This window comes from Apium graveolens, chromosome 9, assembly GCF_009905375.1.
Source record: "Apium graveolens cultivar Ventura chromosome 9, ASM990537v1, whole genome shotgun sequence".
Taxonomy (NCBI): domain Eukaryota; kingdom Viridiplantae; phylum Streptophyta; class Magnoliopsida; order Apiales; family Apiaceae; genus Apium; species Apium graveolens.
The window spans coordinates 8,839,921-8,848,835 of NC_133655.1; the positions used below are offsets into that span (position 1 = coordinate 8,839,921).

Consider the following 8,915-nt stretch of genomic DNA (forward strand, 5'->3'; position numbering starts at 1 on the left):
CGATCTAAAAGTTTCCAACTGTTAGAACACTTTCCTCCACCTATGATAAAGTTTATATAATGGAGGGCTGAGCTTTTTCTAGTTGGGTTGGGTTTTTTCTAATTGAGTAGAGTACTAAGAGTGTCGCCCCCGAGTCGGTGGCGAGTCCAACACGGTGGTTTGTGCCGACTCGCCACGTGGCAAGTCCAATACGTACTCAGGAGACGGGGCCGAGTCGGAGAGCCGGGAGAGTCCGACTCGCATACAGCAACCAAAATGAAGAGCATTGCTAACAATAAAAAAGAAAAATAGATCATCTAAGTTATTGTAATTTGTAAATCAATTAACTACTCTCATTAACAAGAAGGAATATATAGTTATACACTATAAAGGTTACGTACAATTACTGTTATTTGAGGCCGAGTAATTTGAAACTCGAGTTGGGTTTGATAAAGTATGGAAATAGGTTGAGTCCGGTTTGATTGTTTTTAGTCAAATTTGAATATTTGCGGTAGCTAATGAACATGTTGACTTGATTACACATTTATAGTTGAATGGAATGCTCTAATTTCAGTAATCATCTATGTGGTTGAACTGTCACTATATTGAGTAAGTTTTGTAGCAAGTAGAATGTATGCGTGACATATATGTGTAGAAATTTGAATTTCATTTTTCACTTGTTATAAAAATTTTAAGTGTTTGACTTGTATCATTAGTTGGGTGTATAATTCAATTGCATGTTTAATATACTCATGCGAATGGCCTATTTAAATCATTTGAAGAATTGCTAAGCATTATTTGACATAATGTTAAATGTTCTTGAATGCAAAAACAATTCACAGGTGATATGGCTAGTAGTTATATTTCCGGGAGATCGGCTCTTTTTCGCCCTCGTCTCATTTCTGCATCGCCGCTGGATATATGTTTCTCTAGTGGCCCGGCGTCGTCTTCCTCGAATGCACAGCATCCATGGCCCTATACTGGTGTCAGACCTTCCGCGAGTGATTTGACCGTTGGGCTGGATTATCAGCACTGGCGAGTTGAGGTTGAGACACCAGTGGGTAATCCCACTCGGGATCAGATCATTGACAGTTATATAGACATATTAGCAACTGTTACTTGAAGGTAGGATTAGTTTTTTTTTCCTTACTTGGTTACTAAAAGTAAATATTTTGCTTTTACACTATACACTAACTTGTCTTTTTTGTCTCCTTTTGATGAATTCAATTTTTGCAGCAAGGCATATGCTCGATTGAAGATCTACTCCATTTCAACCAAATACTATTTTGAATTTGGAGTTCATATCCCAGAAGATGTTGCCAAGAATTTGAGAGGTATATTTAAAAATAGACTTAATTGCATAAAAATGGTATGAGTTATAATTTTTTTGCACAAAAATGGCTAATATATAATAATAGGCACCCGTATAACTCATGTATAATTTTCTTGCCACCCGATTGCATTCCGTTAGTTATTTTTAACGGACGCTAGGGTTTTCATAAATTAAAGTTGTAATTGTACGAAGATGGCCTAATTATAATATTTTTTACACAAAAATGATCAATCATGAAATTAAAATCAAAGAGCATTTGTAAGATAAATCAATCACGGAATAAAAAACCAAACAAAAGCTACAAATTAGCAAAAAAAACTTGTTTTTTATAAAGGTAAACGACTTTCCTTTTGTAAAATTAAAGAATCACACCTTAATCTACATTTCTGCGACATAGCCAAGACGGAAAAAAACACCTTAATCTATATTTCTGGGACAGAGCCAAAACGGAAAATGGTAAACCATAAACCATGTTTCAAACATAAGCATTCAGAAGTATATTAAACTTAACGCATTAATCTTCATCTTCTTCGTCTCCATCTCCGCCACTAGTTTTTTTTTGAAGCAGTCTTATGGTTCCTTCACTTAACTCTATCAGGCCGACTACCAGCAAAGGGACTCGTAAGTGAAAAGTCAATATACTTATGATAATACACTTTCACCATGAACGAGGGAACATTAATCACCTGCCTTCCAAAATTATAATATCCACATAAAAATAAGTGTTAAAACATGCATATCAGCCATATCTTACTTATAATTATTTAATTTCTTATTTTCATGTATAGTCTGATAACATGGAAAAAATAATTAAGGATACTAATGAAAAATACTAATGTACCAACATTTCATGAATCCAAACTCCATATCGAATGGTAGGATTCAAAATTTTATGTTAGACAACATCTAGAAGTGATAGTTAGAGAATATCAAAGTTTTACATCTTAGGAACGAGACAATCCATACAAAATTATTACATTTTCAATAAGCACTTTAAGCTAATGAGCATGATGTAAAGAAATACCAAAATATTACAGTATAAAGCCAACACATATAGAATAAACTAAAGAGAGACCTTCAGATTATACAGAAAAAGCCAAGAAATACACACAAAGTCATGCACTCAATTTCACAGAAGAAATCAGCAAAATCGTTCTTTTTAACAAGGTCTGACAGAAATGTAGAAAGATTTATATTTGCTCTTTAGTTTTTAATTCCATGACTGATTTAATTTATAAATACTCTTTGATTTTTAATTCTTTGATAGATCATTTTTGTGCAAAAAAATTATAATTCAGACCATTTTCGTGTAATTATATCTTTGATTTAAAAAAATCTTAACGTCCGTTAAAAATAACTAACGGAATGCAATCGGGTGACAAAATAATTATACATGAGTCATATGAGTGCCTATTATTATATATTAGCCATTTTTGTGCAAATCAATTATAACTTATGCCATTGTCTTGCAATTAAGTCTTAAAAATATAAGTTCTTGTTTGGTCTTATATGTCCTTTTGTTTTTTGGGAAAAAATGCAGTTCTCATTAATTCCCTCCATTTCCCAGGTGCTCCGGATGTGTTGCGTGTGTGATTCCTGATGTCTATTATGCTGCTGGTGCAAAGAGTTATGGAGGTATGAATATATAACAAAAAATCTCGACACGTGATTCACACACGAAGCTTTGTTATTTTCTATAATTAACAAAATAAAAATATTTTTTTGTGAAATTAGTCTCTATTATTATTTTACACTAAATATTTATTAGTGTATGCATGTATTACATATGAAAGTGTTGTGTATTTTTATATAAAACAGTTAACTAAATTAAGATCATAGCACAATTAAAAAACAAAGAACAACCATGGACAATCCAACTCGAACTTAAGTTAAATATGTAATTGGTATGACTAATGAGTATTGTCATATTTATTAGCCTTGGCTAATAAGATTTGGAACGAATATAAAAAAAAACATTATTTCTCAGAGTTGATGGTACGCTCAACATTTGAGATAAAAGAATCCTCATCTCGCTTTTTCGAAAATTGTATCATTAAAATTTGGATACAAATAATAATTACCCCCTTTGGAATTGAATATCTGTATTTATAATTAACATGGGGCTGATAAACTTTAGGTATGATTATAACATATTTGAATACCCTTTTTGATCTTTTATCCAAAGCCCCTATCTTTTTTTATGTATTGCTAAACAAGTATGTTAGGACAAATAAGTTCTGAGCGGAGGGTTAGGGGTTGTAGCATCAAATCTATTTAAACAGGATATATTAGTAAGATAACAAGGTTACCAAGGGAATCATTGATTTAATTCGATAGCACCAGGCGATTCACAGCCGTAAAGAGGAGTGAAGAGCGAGTAGCGAGTATTTCATACAAGGAGTTGAGTGAATCCTTAATTGTTGTGTCTCGTGTTAATTGGAATTAAAAAGAAAAGTTGCAAGTTGTGAGTTTTTTGCCATTAAGAATTAAGGAGGGAGATGGTTCTTACGCCATAGGTAAGTCCCATGTGAAAAAAAACCATGGGTCAAAGTATTGTTCCACTTACTTTTATGTACTTTTATGCTTACTTTTATGTACTTTTATGTATCATTATATGTCAATTTGTAGCTAAAATAATAATCTCGCTAAAAAATATTTTTATCCAATTCCAACACAAAGGACATAATGTTTTACTCAAATAATAAACTCAATAAAGTAATATATTTTTTCGTCTCAATTCTATCACTTTAAAGAATTTTAACTTTACTTTTTCATGATTAGTTATATGTTAGTGAGACATGGGTTTTGTGTAGTATTACTTTATGCGCAGCCTATTCTTTTCGAAGTTTAGTTGCGGGTCGGATTGAGATGTATTCGTTATGTTTGGTTTTGTTTTGCAGTAGATGAACATGTTTTTACTGCAAGAATTTTGTGTTGGTGAAATGAAGGTATATGATGAATGTAGTGTTGGAGATAATACCGACTATTACAGCAATATAGAGGCAATTATATATTGTATTTAGCAATATATATTGTTACAGCAATATAACAAAGTTATTGTATATAAATTTGGATTGGATAGAATTTAATTTAATTTAGTGATTGAATTGGGGGTATGATTCTAGTTTAATGTTGAATGTGTGTGCGTGTGTGTAGGGATGGAAGGAGTAGACAGAAGTGCAGAAAATAGTGTATGAGATGAGTAAAGGTTCTAAGTTTTTTGAAAATGAGGCCAGAAAAGAGGTTGATATATATGAAGGTTAAGATTGAAAAGATGAGTTTACAGTAAGCTTACACCTCTGATATTTCCCATCATCAGAAGGTATATGTTTAGTGTAGCTTTTATTTCCGGTTATATGCATTTTCTATATTATTCACCAGTTATTATTTAGATTCTCGGAATGCATATTTTGTTACTAAAATCATAAGGTTGAAGTAGGAAATTGATGTTGTGCAATGTGCAGTCAAATTGGCCATAGACGACACCACTTGGGATTTCCAATTTGAAATTTTGGGAGGGGTGAGTTGGAGTATTATACGAATGTTCTTTTACTGATTATTTTTATATTCATAAATTTTTTTACCAATTTACTTGTATCAAGGTTACGCAATCCTTGCAATACTATTTTGCTTTACTTGGTTGTGTTGACGGATATAGGAAGTGGAATTTCCATCCACCGATGAAATTGTACACCTTATAGTAGATTTGTTGACCAGGGACCTCACTTTCAGAAATAAACATAAAATGACTATAATAACTCTGGCAACTGTTGATTTGAAGTAAAATTCTTGTATTTGATCTTAGGCTGCTGCTTCTAAAAGATGTTTTAGATTTCAAAAAGGTATTCTCTTGGTATAGGTTGCTGGTAAAAGAATTCTAGAATTAAAAACTACTCGATCGGGATCTCTGAAGGATTTGGCTGCATATAGATATGGATGCATTCTATGCAGCAGTTGAAACATTAAGTGATCCATCACTAGAAGGCAAGCCGATGGCTGTTGGTGGCATGTCCATTTCAACCGCAAATTATGAGGTTTGGATTCCTATCTGTGAGTTCTGATGGTGCTAACTAAAATACTATAATAAAGGGCGTTCGTTCTCTCTCAGGGGAACAACTTCTTGAACGAATACTGTGGACCTTTGTTCACGAGTTCACTGCAAACGGGGTTCACGTAGAGTTTACGTAAATCAACATCCATTACATTGAAGTTAACAAACCTATACCTATTGGCAAATCAATGGTGTGGGATTATAATTTTTAGAGGACGTAGTCAAATCCTTTATGCACATTTTCTTTCTCTGTCAGGTTGAAAAATTCTTCTTTGCACCCCATCACTAGGCGCTAGCTAACCTCTTACCGTTTTGACTTCAGTGTTTTTTAGAAGCTTCTTCTTTATAACAAATTGTGTCCATCTTTGACGTTTTTGTCCCACTACAGTTACTTTAATTTTTTGGTTTTATTCCATCTTTGATCATATTTGTTTTGCATTGTGTAAAGTTGAATTTTGTTTTATTTGGGTTCTTTGCAGGAGTTGATTTGGTTCCTGGCAGGCAGTAAGATATCGCGTGAGATCCTTATCACGTGCAGTTGTGTGGGGGAATAGTGCCTTACTTCTCTACGCATGGGTATTGTTTATCGTTCTTGCTTTTCATTGTGCTTATATTCTTGTCTGCAGTTTTTGATTTTGGTGTAGTAGTAGCAATGGACAATGAACATAGTTTTTGGAGAATAAATAAGTAGATATCGTGGCATATTGGCGTCTTTCTCTTTTCCTTGATAATCATTAAACTTCTTCTTCTGACCCCAAGACCACGAATTGAAAGAGTCGGTATGAGAATATCGCATGGTAGCATTCCTGCATTTTCGCATGGTAGAACTTCATAGGTGAATTGATAGAATTTTGTCTGATTAGCTTGGTGCCGGGGTGATTGGGGGGGGGGATGTTGTCTCGGTTACTATTTTACCAGGTCCCGTATATAATATTGCTCCAGTCTAACATAGCTGACAAGCGACCCCAATTGGCTACAAATATCATGACAAGTGCTTTCCTTTGTTCGTTTCTTCAACAACCACTCATCCACATGACCGAACAAGAAGACATGAAGTAGACCTTAGAACAACCTGTTTCCTCGTAACTCCTTCATCTGCTAGCAGCAGCAGGTGAAGCACTCATTATGTTTACTTCTCCTTGTTCCCAATGTCCCTCCCATTGCTCGAAGTGGCAGCTCTCTGTGCTACATATGCCTGAACAAAAAATGTGGTTCTAGTGCAATGAGAATCCTTAGATCATCAATTTGGCGGATTCTTTGTTTTTAGACGACGTATATGAAGTCAATTATTATGATATGTTTGCAATTTAGTATTATATTATGAGAATCAAAATTCACTATCTTACAGTTTAAAGGAGTTAAGTTAAACTTTAATATTATTAATGTAGTTTTTTTTTTAAACATCCGTACTTGCTACTCAATTAAATAAGAGTCGAGCACATGAGTTAAGAAATCAGAAGACATGACATGCCATTCTTTAAGATCAGACATAAATTGTGCGGTTTGAGCTAATAAATGAACAAAACTAAAAACAAACTTAACTAGCACATAATTATAGTGCATTAATTCTAGTTTACAATCACCCAAAATGGTGTTAAAGTATGAGCTCACATCCTCCCCGTGGCAAGCTAATGCCAATATCTGTGAATTTCGGTTTAAAAAATGCAACAGTCTAGTTTCAATTGCTTTGTCCACATAAGGGCTTCCTTTAAACTTAATGCTTCAACCTCATTCAGGGTCCAGTTACCAGTAACACGACTGCATCTAGCTCCAGTGAATTGTCCCTGTGAATCTCAAATGACACAACCTGATAGCCCATAATAAGTCAGACCCAATTGAAGAGGCCCATGGCCCAAACATAAGATCCCAGGACACGTGGCGGCATCACCACCGTCCAGGTTCCCGGGATCCAGAACGTTCCTACGCTCTGGATCTGATAGTACTCTGACATATTCAGCGTTGACCTTGATAAGCCCAGGACACGTGGCAACATCACCACCGTCCAGGCACCCGGAATCCAGGACGTTCCTACGGTCCGGATCTGATAGTACTCTGACGCACCCCAGGCGTACAGATGCCCTACAGTCCAAAAGGCCAACCTACGGTCCAGATGAAAAGGGACAAACCCCTAAACCCTAGTAGGAGGCTTATAAAAGGTAGAACAGAAGGAAGGTTACAGGTTACAATCTTACATACTCTCTCTCTCACACATATACTTACGTGCACACACATACTCCTTACAAATATATTTGCATAATCCCGTCTTTGCCCTTCTTCTCCTCAAAAACCCTTTCTCATTCTCACGCCGGAGGTGCCGCGGGGACGCCACCCCCCTCCGGTTCTGTTTTGTAGGTTCCCACCCTACAGCTACACCGCACCAGCCCAAAAGGATTTTGAGTCCGGGCCCAACAAGGAGAAGGCCCCGGGGTGATCTGGGATTATCATCGGCGCTAGAAGGAGGGGCTGAACCTCCGACCAGTGGTGCTCATATCCACAACCCCACCTCCCAGAAACGTGAAACACCATCTCCCATTAAGAACGCTAATACCCATCTCTTAGATCCGTTTCTACAAGTTTTATTATTGTAAGTTCATAGCACTTCCAAATAACCATGACTACGAGAAAAAGCAAAGCAGCAGTTTCCGCCTCTTTCCTGCCGCCTCCTCCCCAACCCAGGGATGGAGACATGGAAGATCTGGACGAAGGGTTCCCCATAACCCAGACTCCCTCTCAAAATCTCCAACCAGGAGACCAGAGAATAGTCATTGAAAAAGCTGCCCACAAACACACAGGGATCACCACAAATCCATGGGGAAGCATGACCCCGGAACAGATACAGGCGGCTATGGACTTGTGGAAGGAAAAGCAGAACGCCGAGCCTGAGACCCGCCCAGGGGATCAGCGAGAGCGGTCTAAAGAACAGTCCGGAGAATCTCGGGGATCCATCTTCGACCGGATTGCGAAGAATTTAAAAAAGCCACCAGAGGACTCCAGAGATGAAATAAGAAGAGCTGCCCTCCGGGAGAGAATCCGGAAGGAAGAAGAGGCTAAAGCCCAGGAATCTATAGAAAGGAGGATCCGGGAGGAGGAGGCCAAGCTAAAGAGAAAGGCCCACCGGATTCATGTTTCCTCAGACTCAGAGCCAGAGAGGGAGTCCAAGCAAGAGCAAATGGCACGGGCCCTTCGAGACCTTAAAAGGAAAGTGGAGGACGACATGGAAGTAGGGGCAGCAGCGACCCCGTTCACAAAGAGTCTGGAAGCCACCCCTAGAGAGTCAGGGCTAAAGCACTTCAATTTTGACTCTTTTGAAGGGCTGGCTGACCCTGAAGAGCATCTGAACTATTTTGAGCAAATATCCAATATTTATGATTACAGCGACCTGACTAGATGCCGATTCTTCGCATCAACATTGAAGGGGGGCGCTCAGAAATGGTTCAGCCGCATACCATCCCGGAGTGTGGACTCCTGGAAAGACTTCCGCGAGATATTTTTGAAAAGATTCAGGGCCAACCGGATGAACGAGCTGCAGATGTGTCATCTGGAAACAATCCA

The 8,915-nt window shown here is 37.2% G+C and overlaps 1 long non-coding RNA gene across 1 annotated transcript; it reads left to right on the forward strand.

Annotated features, from left to right (window-relative positions):
- Positions 1-826: 826 nt before the first annotated feature.
- LOC141687384 (uncharacterized) lies at positions 827-3,135 on the forward strand. Its single transcript, XR_012560998.1, has 3 exons — positions 827-1,104; positions 1,216-1,313; positions 2,880-3,135. It is a non-coding gene; the product is annotated as an uncharacterized LOC141687384 (long non-coding RNA).
- Positions 3,136-8,915: the final 5,780 nt, after the last annotated feature.